This window comes from Neopsephotus bourkii, unplaced genomic scaffold (assembly GCF_033783945.1).
Source record: "Neopsephotus bourkii isolate Nb327-2 ecotype Australia unplaced genomic scaffold, CSIRO-AGI_Nbou_v1 NB_941, whole genome shotgun sequence".
NCBI lineage: Eukaryota > Metazoa > Chordata > Aves > Psittaciformes > Psittacidae > Neopsephotus > Neopsephotus bourkii.
Window position 1 is genome coordinate 1,255,485 of NW_026901435.1, and position 15,377 is coordinate 1,270,861.

Consider the following 15,377-nt stretch of genomic DNA (forward strand, 5'->3'; position numbering starts at 1 on the left):
AGTTCTTAACCCCAGCTTCTGCACAATCACAGCAAGCACTATACATCTTGGAGCGTCTGAGAGAGGGGTCTATCCGTGCTGCAAAGCCCAGTTCCCCAATAACTGACTAAGCAGTAGGCTAATGCCTTTTTTGTCATTCATCAGTCTCTGTAGCATAAGAAAGAATGCTTTTCACGTGTTTACATAATTATTTGCAAAGTGGTCTGGATGATCTGTGCATGTTTTGGCAGACTTTTTCTACTAGCTATGTCTATATAGTTTAACTGTGTGAGGGAAAGACGTTATTTGAGCCTGCTATCAGTAAAATGGAACAATGCACAGGGCTATGATCTGTGAACCTGAAACTGTGAATATTCAAGGAAGTTGTCTAAAGACCCTCTATAGAACATATTCTCCTTATCCCTCTAACTATTCACCCATCAGATAGTCAGGTATAAACTATTTAGGGTGAATATTTGTCAGGTTCAGCCATTTCACCATTCTTTGCAAATTATCTGGGAAAGAATGACGATTTTTATGACTGGTGCACATTTGCTGTTTCTGAGTGAAGGTTAGCATTTGAGTGCATGGTTTCTTTCTAAATCATAAATTCTAAATACCACTAACAGCATAGCTTCAAACATTTGATAGTTTGAACAGCAAAACCAGAGAATATGAATTGTCTGATTTACAGCAGTACAGTTTTCCTGGTTTCAGTTTCTCATATGAACTTATTTTCCTCTCAAGGTTTATGCAGGTGGCAACATACAACTATTTTCTAGTAGTCATGATTTCTCAGATAAGAGTGAGTTTAGCAAATGAGAGTTTGAGTGCTTGCTATGGATAGAATCATGCAATGGCAATTTTTTGAATGGTGAAAGCACAGAGAAAGAGCAGGGAAATATACTAATCTGCAGAAAAACTGGGATCCTAGGAGATATGGGAATGGGCTCACCTCACTAGTCGGAAGGAAGAGAGCAGATGGAGTTGCTTTTTCCATATCATAAAAGAGAAGCAGTTATTTCAGAAAAAAAAGAGGCCTTTGAAACCCCCAGGAAGTGGAATCTGGATCTTGTAATGGAGAGTTTAGGAGGGGACATTACGTGTGATGAGACATTGATCTGCCATTGCATTTTAACAGTGTGGAAAACCTAGTAGCTTTGCTCCAGCTTTGCTACTGGAGAAGATGGAGCCTCATGTGGGGCTGGGTGCACTGTGGTCCAGCTTTGAAAAGGGGTATGTATTATCTTCTTTAGATGCTACACTCTGTAAATCTGGGCCAATGCTTTAGTTTTTAATTGCATGGGTTGTTTCCCTCAAAGAAAACATAGGAGAGAATGATGAAACAACTTTCTTCTCACTTTGAACACATTCTTTTCTCTTTTTCCATTAAAAAAACCTAATGTATCGTACTATACACAAAGATCCAAATAACAAATGGGGAAAAGTATCTGTATTCCTTCCTAAGAGAGAAATTAGATTTATTGGCTGCTTAACAGAACTTTTTTTTTTTACTATCCAGATTGGTATCATTCACATGTATGTGTACAGACAAGCAAAACGTCCACTTATCTAATCAAGCTTACTTCATTTATTATGTTCATGTGAGAGGTCCATAGAGCATAGCAGGCCGTTGGATGTTCAGGGATGTTTGATACTTTTTTAGGCAGCCAGTTCCTCTTCACTGCAATGGCCAGCTGCATTTATTTTTACTTCTGTTAGTGATAGGGACCCCTGCACAGCCTCATCTTCATTTGGCCAAGTGCTCAGCCATTTCTTAATGCTTTTTCTCTTGAAATAAACTGCTCTCACTCCTCACCCTGCGCGTGTCAGGATGTCTGGGATGTGTGAGTGCACGTTCTGACAGCATCCGCGCAGCTGTGTGTTTGAATAGCAAATGCTCACCTCAGCAGCAGCTAAGACTCTTATTTAAATGTTTCAAAGTGTTCAGGAGTGTGGCCTGTGTTTTGTTTGCCGAGCCATATTTAAAAACACACTTTCTGAGACCTTGAGGAACAGCTGTAACTGTCAGCCCTTCTGCAGTGCTCCTCACTTACAGCAGGCTGTGTGTGGGTGCCACAGCCTCCTGAGCTCGCAGGGTGCCCAGGGAGCCCAGTGGCAGTGAGACAGATGGGGGGACAAAGGGCGATACTGCTTTTGATTTTCCACACTCAGCACTACAGTCACATGCTTCCTGCAGGCTTTACAGCTTTGCATTAAAAATGGAAAATTGAATGTTTCTTCTTTGCCTCTAAATGTAATGTTTTATATGTTTTAAATTAGCTTTTTTTCCTGGTTACCACTTTATAATGGCAGGTGATACGTCAGTGTGCCAGAAGCTCTTGTCTTGTGCTGAACTCTGTAAATTATCGGAACCTAACAACGCGAAGTGCGTGACATCAGCAGCCCAGTGACTCATACACCAAGATACCATAGGTGTGTTCCTATATCCTGGAGATCAGAAAAGCCTTACGCAGAAGACTTGGCTTGTTTTTCCTACCTTGCTATGGAAACTACCTGCATAGTCTCTAATAGCATTAAAGAACTGTAAATGAAGTCTTTCTGTTTCTTATCATAAGATAAATAGCTGTTTAAAAAAGGTGTTGCCAAGCCCAGAAGAGCCTCTTAAAAGGCAGGAGCTGCTGATTATAGCTGTCTGGGGAGGGATCCTGTATGTAAAACATTTTAGTATTTTCACAGCAAACACCCGTGCTCTGTTCTGGGTGAGAGCCCAGCCAGCCTGAAGCATCTGACACATCTGAAGCTTGAGCGAGTGCAGTAGTTTGCTATGCAGCAATAATCGCATAAGAAAGGATACATGCTGCATATGTGCAGGGTGACACTACAGCTCCTCCCCCTTCTACAAAAATAAAACGTAGCTAGAGAAGGGTATTTATAAGCTGATAAAAGGCAGCAGGTAGTTTTACTAATGGCATTTAGAAAAAAGTATGTTTCCTTTAGTTCTCATTTATCCAAATAACTTACTACACATCCCATTCCAGTAAATATTTAGGATTATGACTTTCACCGGCTTGCCTCTTTGATCTCACTGATAATTTTACTGTGTAGTTTTTAGTTCAGCTCCTCTTCCATGACATACAGAAATGGAGTCATTACAATATCTGCTGAAGCAGGCTGGAACATTTCCACTTGAACAATATTTCAGGGAAAAACAAAAGGGGAGAAAACTTAGAGGTTGACTGTAGTGGACAGTTGGCTGCCCCTTAAAAGACTTGGTGGTTTAATGGAGAAAAGACCTGATTGATTATCCAAAAACCAGGATAAGAACCTTATAGAAGCAGGCTTACTCAAGAGATTTCTGTAATTTCCTATTTCACATTTAAAAAGAGAAAAAAAAATACCCCAAACACCTTTCATATGCCATTCGAGTATTCCTGCTTTTATTCCCAGCTGGAACAGAGGAGGACAGTCACACACAAGTGTAGAATAATGACGGCATTACACCAAAAGCAGGCTGAATCTCAGAAATTAGCTGAACTTCAGGAAAAGATTCAGAAAGTGGGCAGAAATGGAATTCTGCTGTTACCTGAATTCCTGGGTCTGTTACATCTTGTTCTCTACAGTGCCTTTGAGCTGTGAACCACTGGAACCTGTGGAAGCAGGAGGTGCTCTGTTTATATTTGTATTTCCATAGCAATGAAGTTCAAGGAGTTCTTCGGCCTCTTTTCCTCAAAAGATCTGCCAAACCTCTCCACTTCATAGAGCAAGTCTGTAGAAGGAACTGAGTTGACATTCCTGCAGATAATTTAGCCTTGTTGCAACTTCATGCATGGTTATGTTAGTCGTAGGTATTATTAAAACATTTCATTAATATTTTTAATTACTATAGATTCAGTGGAATTTTCTGCTGATGCTTTAAATGCTCAGTTGTCTCAACTGGTTCTTGCTTCCTCATTTTTGTGATATACTTGAGTATAATTCAGAAGGTTCAGAAACAATATTTTTAACACTAAGATTTCTGGCTCCGAAAACCCTTTATAAGCCGTATCATGTACTTGTGAGATAGGACTTGGATTGGAAAACTAGGGCACAAGAGGGGTAAGGAAGGCATTTGCAAATCTCAGAAGCATGCTAATATGATAACTGTGTTGGAAGAGGCTTTACCAGGACCAGTGTACACTTGCTGACCCCAAGAAGCAGATCTGAAGGACACAGAGGGATAACTGTGTCCATATATTTCTCCCCATGCCTCAGCAGTTCAGTAGCACAGTTGTAAAGAGCTAAAGAAAACCAGGAAAAAAATCTACCAGCTCACTCCCACCCTCCAGCTGCAGGATACATTACATAAGTATAGTGATCATATAAGGCAGCTTAGTGGTCTTGCAGAAAGAGAGGTCATACCAGGGTATTCATACTTTATCCAGGCATTCAACTGGAACAGCCAATTGAGCGAGCCTGCTTCCTTGGCAGACTCAATGCAGAGTTACACTCTCACTGTGATCTACCCTGCTTTTCTTCATGAGCTGCTGCTGAGGTTTTCTGGGATCTCAAGTTAGGTATGTGCCTGCTCTGACACTTCAACTGTTATACAGCAGTAATTGCTAGTTTCGTGTGCTAAGCTCAAAATTGCAGCATGATGAATAGCTGAGATTAATCTGGGACATTAATGTAGGAGCACACTGGCTTTTGGAGCTGGTTTAATTAACTGAGAATCTCCTGATGTACCTCTTCTGTTTTGGTATTGAAAGTAATTCGGGTTTGACTAAAAGCTAGTGAAATCAGTTGAAATCTTTCTGTGCCTTTCAGTGTATGTGAAGGTCTATATGAAAATGAAAAAAGGGAATTTAAAATACTGTGTAATATTTAGCTGAGGAACCTTAAGTACCTGAAATCCAGAAGATGAGGGTGTGAGTCAGTTAGAGATAATAAGCATCTCCTCGTGTCTTGAATGATAGTGTTATACTCCATGATGGCAGGGAGAACATGAGAAATGTGAAAAGCAAAATTAGACCTGATGTGTGAAATGTCATGAAGGCAAGTAACACATACAATGAATACGAGCAATAAAATAGATTAAATGCCCAAAATTCTCCATTTCTGGAACAAAAAGTGTCACTTTTTTTTTTTTTTTTTAAAAGCAAACATGAAATTACTTCTGATTTTAAAACATCCATGAATGGTCTAATCCAGACAAAATGTTTTATCCTCTTTCCCTGCAATACAAGTTTTAAATAAAAAAAGTATGAAAATGTATTCTGCCATGTCTGACGCTAAATAGTTCATCAAAAAGCTGTAACTGCTGTGAGAGAGGATCCTGTGCTTGTAAAACTAGACTGATGACCTAACAATCTAACTGCTTACAGGAGAACATCATATCTTCAGCATTTTGCTGCATGCTTTGTGTGTTCACCGGGAACATATTTAATTCATTATCAGTATTTTTCCACACAAAAAGGCTTTACACAGATTATTTTTTGTTAACTGTAACTCAAAATTCCTCATGAGAATTGTGAGAGCATAGTAACAGAGAAAAAAATGTTAGTTAGTCAGGATCATGGCCATTAAATTTAGATAAGTACATCCCATTTTTTAATACAGTTATTTTCTGAAGCCATTGTCTTGGCTTTTTAATCCCTGTCAATCTAGCTTTCACACAGAAATTGTTAATAGTTAGAGGAGGGAGGGATTTCTGAATAATTTCAATGTGGTTTTTGTTAGAGACAGTCTTTTGGACTTTCTGCCTTGTGTCCTTATGCATAAGCAGCTTCTTTAGTACCATTATCTATGGAATAGACTTTCTGTGTGCAAAAGGAATATGGAAGGAGCTTCATAGCCCTAATAGGTGATGAGGGCATATTTGTGATAAATGCAGTATGCATGTGTAACAAAAACACACGCTCATCCCTGACAAAAAAGTCAGCTACAGGTTACAAGCACTTCCCATAATCTGTAACTTTACAGCATATAGGGCTAGTGACATCAAGAGGGTCACTTGCTACCATGATGTTTACATGTAAAGTTATATTGATGTCATAGGACTCACAGACATAGAAGAGCACCTGAGTGTCCAAATCACTGGATGTGGAGTGTTTTACTATATTTGTCTAATGAGGATACTTTTGTTTTCTGGAGAACTAAAAGATGAACCAGTTTATTTCCATTAGAACTTCATCCCTAAATTTTCAAAACTCTAGCACTCATTCATACTAGGCTTCAGCCTGCCAATCATGAGCTTCACTAGTTAGTGAATTACCAGTTTTTTATCAGCTTGGATTAGCATCAGAACAAATTACATTCATATTCCAAGGATTCTCAAGAGAAGTGATTTGGCTGTGTATACCAATATTGGTGGCAAAATAGGGTAGTTAGAAAGGTAAAAAAACAGTCAGATGCCCATAAATGCAATGTAAGCAATTTATCTAGAAAGCAGAAGTTCCTTCTTACTGCAGCAGTAACACAGAAGTGCCTAAGTACTTTTTCTCGTCAGACTTCTCTGGTTTTATTTTACAGTAGATATTACATACATATGCAATACTTATTGTGTATATATTCATGTATAGTATGTATTTCTTTGAATGTCTAAAATAATGTCTCTCATCTTGCTGTAATGATTAAGAAACAGCAGGTTTTTTTGATCAGACTACACCAAACTTATGTTTATTTTGGTGAAAATATTATCAGATAATTTCCTGAATGCATCTAGTTCATACATAGTAGATTTTTAATCATTTTTTTTTGAGTTATTTATTTTGTTTGTAAGTAGTTTTCAGTAAATCAGCTCCAAACCAAATTTACTCTTTCCCAAGAAATGGTTTTCTGGGTAACAGTATATTTTGAATCTGGAGATTAGGCTTAATATCTGATTTCAGAACCTGATATATTTTGATGTTAATGTAATTTGGCATTTTACAGTATTTTTTTAACTGTTAAAAATTGAATTATTGGAAACAAACTAGGATATAATATCATAAATAACATCAAATGGACTTCCAGAAAATTTATGGATGAACTTCATATTGTATAATAGCAGAAAAATCTGTATGTTTAAATTGGTCTTTGAACTGAAAATCAAGTCAGCTTTTATTGCAGTCAAGTAGAGAAAGATAACACAGTGAAAAAAAGAAGTATTTTTCTCCTTCTTAACAAACCTTTATTCACTGATGCCCATGCACAATGTCCTATTTTTAGCTGTCGGGGAAGCAGTGAAGCATATGCAGCGCAGGAGAATGCCCTGTTCCCATGCCTGATTCTCCATATATAGCTACTGCACTGCACTGTTCTCCCCTGGCTCCTACTCTGAGGGCTTAAAATGCATTTTCTTGGCAGAATTGCCTCTGCTGAGAGCTGTCCTCATAGTGAACACTCAGGCAGCTACCCCATTGCACCCACCTTCCCACCAGGACCCACAAAAGCGGAGCATTAACCAAACTCAGTGAAATGATTTGCAAAAACCATGTGCAATGAATCTTCAGTCATGCACTCCCCCCGCCCTTCATCTTGGTATTGGTACCAAGTAAGTCTAATTTTCGTTTCTTGTCTTGTTATTTTTGGAAACAACTTTCAGACTTGAAAGGCTGCCATGCACAGGAGATGTGTTTTGGCTCTTCTGCCAGTTGCATTCTGTGGATGATTAGATCAAACTGAGTGGCTGCCAGATGACTAATCAGCTTGTTACAGAGTAACAGGTCTCACTGGAGAATTAACAATGTCTTTATAGTCTCCCCTCAATGAAGTGTCTGGAATTTTCTTAGCTAACAGGATTGATCAGTTTAAGATTTTCCAGTGCTACTTGAATATGATTTATAAAAGTGTTTTAAACACATTACCCCCAGACCCCCCCCAAAAAAAAAGACAAACAAAATCCCAAACAAACAAAAAAAAAAAAAACCAGGAAAAAAAAAAAAAAAACAGAAAAAAAGAAAAAAGCCTCCATTAGTTAAGTCTTTTAATTTTACTTCAGGGTTAAAGGCCGTAATTAAAAGAATATTGTGCTATTGTGCCCTGCATTCCTGCATTATGTGTCTTTATGCCCCTGTGTATTACTCGGCATGAAAGCGCTTATAAAGAAGTTATTTGAAGCAATGAATACTGGACTTTGTACACTGGGAATTCAGAGCACTCAGGTATAATGTATAAGTGACCATGAATCAGATTAGCTGAAATAAATTGCAGAAGGATCTAAAAATGTTGAGGGTCTGGACAAGACAACGTGTACATCAGCAAATCTTTTCTCCCTGCTCTCCTCCTAGGTATCTTAAGATTTTCGCCTGAAAGGATACAGATACAGGTATTCCTAAAACACTCAAAATTTGGAAGCAATGAAAAGGGCAGAGAAAAACTTATATTTTCAGTTAAAAGGGTCAGTAACAATAGTATTCAGTTCCCACTTCAATCTGTGGAGTTGACAATAAAGACAAGATTGAATTTGACCTACAATATTGAGTTTGAGACCAGTACAAGTCTACAGTTTTCTCTCCTGAGCAGGGTCAATGCTTATGTAAAATGATGGACCTTACAGCAAAAGGACAATGAAACAGAGGCCACATTTCAAAATCAGTGGTGAAGTGAGCTACTCCAGGTGGGTGCTGTTATTAGTGCTACACCCTTACCCTGATCCAGCCCAAACCTTGAAGATGTAGTTTGCACTTTTTGTGTCCTATGGTGACTTCAGGTTGGCTTCAGCACGTCTAACTTCACAAGTTAAATATTAACTGTCTAAATCCAACCTAGTCATGCAGGTCTCCTTGTGTAGATAATGCAGGGAAACAAGACACTTCAGGTTTCAGCTCCTGATCCAATCACAGGCATAAGCTTTCCTTCCCTACATCAACACTGAGAGCACCTGGTTTTCTAGGATTTCAGTGCTGCAGCAGGGTGGTGAGCGCAGCTGATTAGGCATGGTTAACCTTACTTATCATGCTGTTCAAAGTGTCCTCCTGTGCATGAGCCAATCTTCCCTTGATACCATGGCTGGAGCTGCCATTTCTATCAACACTTTATGCTCCTTACATGCCTTGTCTACCAAAGGGAAGCTAGGCAAGGAAAGGAAAGTATGGAAAAAAACTTGACTATTAGGAATATATAAAAGACAAAGGCTGGCACATTCACCCACAAATCCAGGAAATAGCTGCATGTTTTTTTGCTGCACTTGTTTTTGTATTTGGGTCAATTCCAGTCATGATGTTGGCCAGGAACTGTGTCTGAATTTGACAATATTTTTAGCTTTTGGAGTGTAAAATAAATATTTTAAATAATATTTATCTCTGTATTACAGATTTTTGACCAAAATGATACCTACAAAATATTACTTTCTGAAAACACAGCTTAGCAGCAATTAAACACCTTCAACAGCTGTACTAATGACTTATTTTAAATAAACCCCATATTTCACACAGAGATTCTTAGTCTCTAACTATGCCAAATTCAAGTCAGTTTGCATGCGCAGTTTTCTTCTACTTTTTTTTTTAATCTCAGAAGGTGATGGGGAAAAAGAAATGTATTTGGAAGTTTTCTTGTTAGTAATGGATATATCATCCAGAGGGCACTGGTTGTTAGCAATTTCTTTCTGATCACATCTGATACATCTGATGTATTTGTATAGCATCAATATTACCATGAGATTAGCTGGAAAAAAAGTGTTGCTGAGTGGCTGTTAGTGCAAATTGAATTGTTTATACTAGAACTGTATGAATAGCATATTTGGTGTAGTGTTAAATTGAACTGCTGAGCTAGGGGAGACATTAACAGAGATCTGTATGTGAAACTCAGCCAGAGCCTGTATTTGCAAAGGTCTTTAACTCACGCTGAGCACAAACTGGACTGTGCTTTGAATGTGAATGTTAGAAAAACTCCAGACATTACTGCATGCTGGTAGTATTACTAATTTAGATCCTGAAAAAGATTTAAGCATGGTTTAAACCAAATCAAACCATAGAATGTAGCAGAGCTGGATACTCTGGCCTGTTCTATCCTGAACAAATATTTCACATGACAATTCATACTCTGCCACTAGAGCCCCCAGAGACACAGACTGTCACGTAGAGTTTGCTTTTCCATAGTAATGCTGCTAGTTAAGTTGTAACAGTGCTTTGTCATGTTTTTCATGTAAACAGTGAAGATGAAATGGAATTGCTGGTTTGTTCCTATAACTCAATTAATACTTCTAAACAGTCATTTTGCTATAAAAGAAATTGCTAGTACCAATATGCTATGCCATAGGGGTTTAATTAAGCATTCTAGGAAGTGTCTAATTATCACTTTCTAATTATTATCTGAAACAACGCCTTATGTATTGAAAGCTGTCTGGATTCTGTTTGTTTAGTTGGGTTTGGCCTACATTTCAATCATAGAGAGCTTAATTCTCATTTAATGTGAATATTCACTTTTAGATATGTTGCTTTGCAGAGTAATGAAGAAGTGATTTATAGCACATAAGAATCAGGCTCATCATCCCCTGTGCCTTATACTTGTCTGTCTTTAGAAGACCTAATAATGGTGATTCCTTCCAGCTTGTGCCATTGGTAAAGTAACTTTACTGGGGATCTCATCATCTGGTTCTGCTGATATTTAATGTGGTTCTACTATTTTGTATTCCTCCCAAAAGAAAGATTTGATAAAACTACAGAAGACACCAACATCCTACTATTTTAAAGGCATGTGATTTTTTTGACTATTTGGGGTTCAAGTGATAAAACCTCATTTTTTAATGCTGATTTTGAATGTTAGTTTTGGGAATCAAGTATCTGTTGGAAGCCAGAGAACCAGGGTTATGAAGAATTCTTGAATAAAACACAAGGATAAATAAAGAGGTGGTTAAGTCAATATTTCCTTTTATTTTTCTAATTTGCTCAGTCTATAAACATAATCCATGAAAACCGGACAAAAATCTTGCTCCTCTCACACAAGAATTACAGTTCATACTTAGGATTATTCTGTATCAACAGGAAATTAGGATAAGAGAGCTGAAACAGATCATACTGATAGAAGTTTGACCTATTCTGGGTAGAATTTCATTAAATAGTAGGCACATGGAGATAAGAAAATCTTAAAATTATTTAAAAAGAATTCATTTTTAGTGACAAGGGAGCAATGTTGCAATACATGTGTCAGCCATGATAACCTGGAGGCACGCTAAGGCATTACTGAGATCTTATTTTTGCATATCTCGGTTCCTAATATTTGAGTTTGGCTTTGGTTGGTTGTTTCTCTTGCTTTTTAACATTTCTGAGGGAACATTTCCTCTGATGCTGCTAAAGACACACACCAAAGCCCACCCACAACAGAACCGCTTGATAACAGAGGCATATGTATTTACAGCCTTGGACTGAAAGAGGGAAATTGCCTGTGATACCTACACTCTGTGTAGTGAAAAGAGGGAGTGAAAAATTAACTGCCTGAGAGAAATGCAAGATGCAGGTATGGGGACTAGAATGAGATGGGGAACATCTACACCTAGCCAAAAAATGGGTCTCAGTTCCAGGTTACTGAGACAAAGAATACATGCTCTGAACTGACTATATGGATTGAAGAGCTTGCAGTTAAGGTTTGGTTGGCTTTTGAAGGAGTGGTCTGGCAAAACTGGAAGCTGCACAAGGAACAAGGGCAAGCTTTTCTCCTTGCTCTCCACCTGATTTAGGCAATGGCCAAAAAGATGACCCTGTGGAAACTGGGATGGATTATGGAGATACAGGCAGCCAGGTTTTCTTTACCAGAGCTTCTGCTTCCCTTAGCATGTTTTTTGATTTCCTTGCCTGTAGCTTTCAACCTGCTCAGGGCACCTACCTGAAGACATGGTGCATCATGGTGATGGCACTGTCCTGATTTTGCTCCATGGGTCGTGATCAGGGTTATGCTACCTGCCAAGTGCTTGCAGTAAAGTAATCCAGCACAACAGGGACCTCTGACTAGAGCCCTGAAGCTCTCCTACAATATTAACCTTAAAAGCAACTCATACATGGATAAACTTAAAAAAAAACCCAAACAAAAAACAACAAAGCCATTTCCTTGGTTCTGCTCAGATCCTGCTTCCCGAAGGTGACAGAACATATGAAAAAGCCAGCAACACACGAGAAAAATGTCCTGAGGGGGAACAGAAATCTCCTTTAAAAGCTTTGCATTCAGCAAGTTGCTGTTTAGTTCCTGTGTGAACAATTAATCTTAAAACAAATATTTGGCCAAGGGGGATTGAGCTCTGGGAGGTTTCATAGCTAACTAAGGTTGAATGAAAGCACACACTTCCTGACTTCTTCAGGCCAATTTTTGTTTTTTTTTTCACTCTCTCCATAAAAATAACTAGAGACAAAGTATCTGTTACAATGACCCAGGTTTTGCCATTCAAGCCTCCCTAAATTACAGGCTTTCCCGCAGAGACCATTTACATTGGGGTATATAATGCATGGCTGTGTTGCACCCTACCACTCTTTGAATTCGCTATAACTGGTTATTACTATGTTAAAATGTAGCAGTCTGGTTCAAAGGCTTTTCTATAAATAAATATCTTCCTAGCTGGGCAGATGACTGTTCCTACCAGCAGCTCCTGTGTTATCAGTTCTCTAGTTTTTAGCTCTTGAGCTGGACATAGCTTGGAACTGCTTTGAAAAGTCTGTGAATGGCTGGCAGCTGAAAGGTCTTGCAAAATCTGATTAGGATCAAATTGGAAATCAGTAGTGTTGTTGCACTGCTGGTTCTTATTCTGGTTAGCATTTCAATGGGGTATTTTTTTCTTTTCTGTTGCATACACTTCCGGAGTTATTTTTCTTTCTAAGGGAGATGGGAGGAGGGAGGGCCCAGCTCTTCTGCGTGGGCCCTATCCAAATCAATGGAGAAACCCCCACTTGCTATAGGAAGGCTAAGGTACTGCCTCAACAGCTGGTAGATGCCACCATATTTTGGCTATATTCTGGATTATGCTGTACATGTGTGTTCTTAACTCCTGGAGGAGGAGGTAGCTATGCTACCTCAACAGCTGGTAGATGCCACCATATTTTGGCTATATTCTGGATTATGCTGTACATGTGTGTGCTTAACTCCTGGAGGATGGTAAAAAGCATAGCCATGGAGCATATAAAGTAGCCATAAATGGTGCTGTGCTGTGTCTCAGCAGTCAGCAGACCCCTCTGCTTTCCCTGCCTATCCACAGCTCCAGCCACCCCTGAAAGCATCTTCCAGTGGAGGATGAGTGCCAGCTCCCTTTGTCAGCCTGAAATGCTCCCTCTGAACGTCCTGGGACATCTCTGGATAAAGCATAATTGGTGCCCCTGCACTAGCAAAGATAAGTTAAACAAAAAGGCCCTTAATTGAACAAATTGACCAGGGCAATCCATTTAAACAGTGTGGTCTTTAGGGAAGAGGCTCATTTTGTGCTGTGTGGAGTAACTAATGGAACAGGCTTCTGACTACTGCAGGCTTCCTGGCTCTACAGTAATATAAATAATAATGGGATATAAAAGTATAAACAATATGTGGCACTGCTGGCAAACAGTGCTTTCCATTTTCAAGGCACTGTAAAAGAAAAAACCCACCTAATTCCTCTTTCAAGCGATAGCTACTAGTCACCTATAGGTCCCAAGCCCATAAACTGGCTCTCAACAAGACTATAAGTTGCAAGTATTGTGAGATTCTTTTTAAAAAATGCAGTATATTAGTTGGTGTTTGGTTTTGGTTTTGAATTTTTTGGTCTTCACGTCTAATTTGTAAGCTTTATATTTTCAAGATTTTGTCTGGAATGATGTGGAGGGGGAATGAGCATCCAAAATTTTTTCTTATAATTGCTTAACTCCAAAAGCTGAATCTTTCTTAAAGCATAAAATATTGCATTCAAATAATGAGCAGGAGAAGCCACATTGTAGTTAGGGAAAGAATACAGTACTGCCAGCTGTGTGAGATCAAAACTCATGAAGGATACACTAAGAAATCATGGGATTGCTTTGAGAGTTCCTGAGAATCAAAATAGTTTTTTCTCTTTTAATTAATTCAGGGTTTCTGCAGTCACTTCAGACTCTCAAGTGTCCTTCCAAAACAATGAAAGCTGGTAATTTACCTCTTTTTAATGAAAGACAATTCTAGTAGAGGATGCTCCTTGGAAAACACTGAATATCAGAAGAAATAGTGACACTAAGTTCACCATGATTTAGTGGTTTCAGGCTGCTCACCCTGGGCTTTTTTTCCTGTAAATCATACTGTCTTTCAAGTTGTTATGAAAGAATATAATGGAAAAAAACCCACCTTAAAGCCCAAGTTATTGTTTCAAAAGATGCTGAGAAAAATACATCACAAATCTCTAGTGGGCTAGACAGAAACTGTCAAATTGACACTAGAGTTCAATGAGAGAGACAAAACCACAGTGTTTTCTTGTTTGGTTTTTTAATTGAACTTTGAGTACAGTTCTGTATATTTGTTTTTCAGATTTTAAGAGGCTGGGTTTTTTAAAATGCCAAGTAGGAACTTATAGCTAGTAACATCAGCTTCTAACATAGTAACTATCATACTTCACTCTTGTTTGTACTGCTCCAGTAATGCTACATAAACTACAACAGGGAAGGCAACTTCCAAGGAACAGGAGATTTTAGCTGCCCCTAAATTACTGGAAATGTTGTGCTTATATGCCATAATAAAAGGGTATGCATACAGGAGATGTTTCGGCAACTGCAATCTGCTGCAATTATAGCAGATATGACTACACCAGGCAACCAATTTAAATGAATGGCATCCAAAATACAAAGCCAGACAGTCCGTGGGGAATTTCAACTCTTTTCTTCTGTAAGGACTAGTTTTCCCAGACATCCACGGCCCTGTCCCTCCACTCTGGCATTTCCTTTTGATCTTGGTGAACCTGTCATGGCTTATGTATGAAATTTAAAACTAAGGACTTGTGGTCACTGAAAATCACAGGGCATTTGTAGTAAGAGCAGGGTTCCAGCTCCGGCATCATGGACACATTTCGCTGGGAATAGCAGCATTCTGGGACGTTCATGGGACATCCCTTGGGTCAGGGCTCTCCAGGCTGCCCCTGCCCTATGCTACAGCTCTGCAGACCCAGCACAGGGGAGAGAGTCAGGCACCTGCCCAATTGCCTAGGGCTGCTCCGGTGGACACGGGCTACTCTGACACAGTTATTGACAAAACATTATCTCTGTGCAGGTGTACATCCTGTGCTCATAGCCACTGACATTTCCAGTTCTACAGGAAGGAAAGGATTTCCAGTGCTTACAAGCTCCTTAAAGAAAATTCAGTATCAGTAATATCAACCAGAGTCTGTATTGAATGAATGGCATGGTATTTTGTGACTAGGTTACCAGCAAAACAATTTTTTTCCACTATGAATATGTCCTGAAAGCCTGTGTGTTTGAACATAACAGTGTTTTTGAAAAGTGATTTTGTGATTATTTATTTTATTTTATTTTAAAAATTAGGTGTGACTTTCTATTATTTTTCTACTT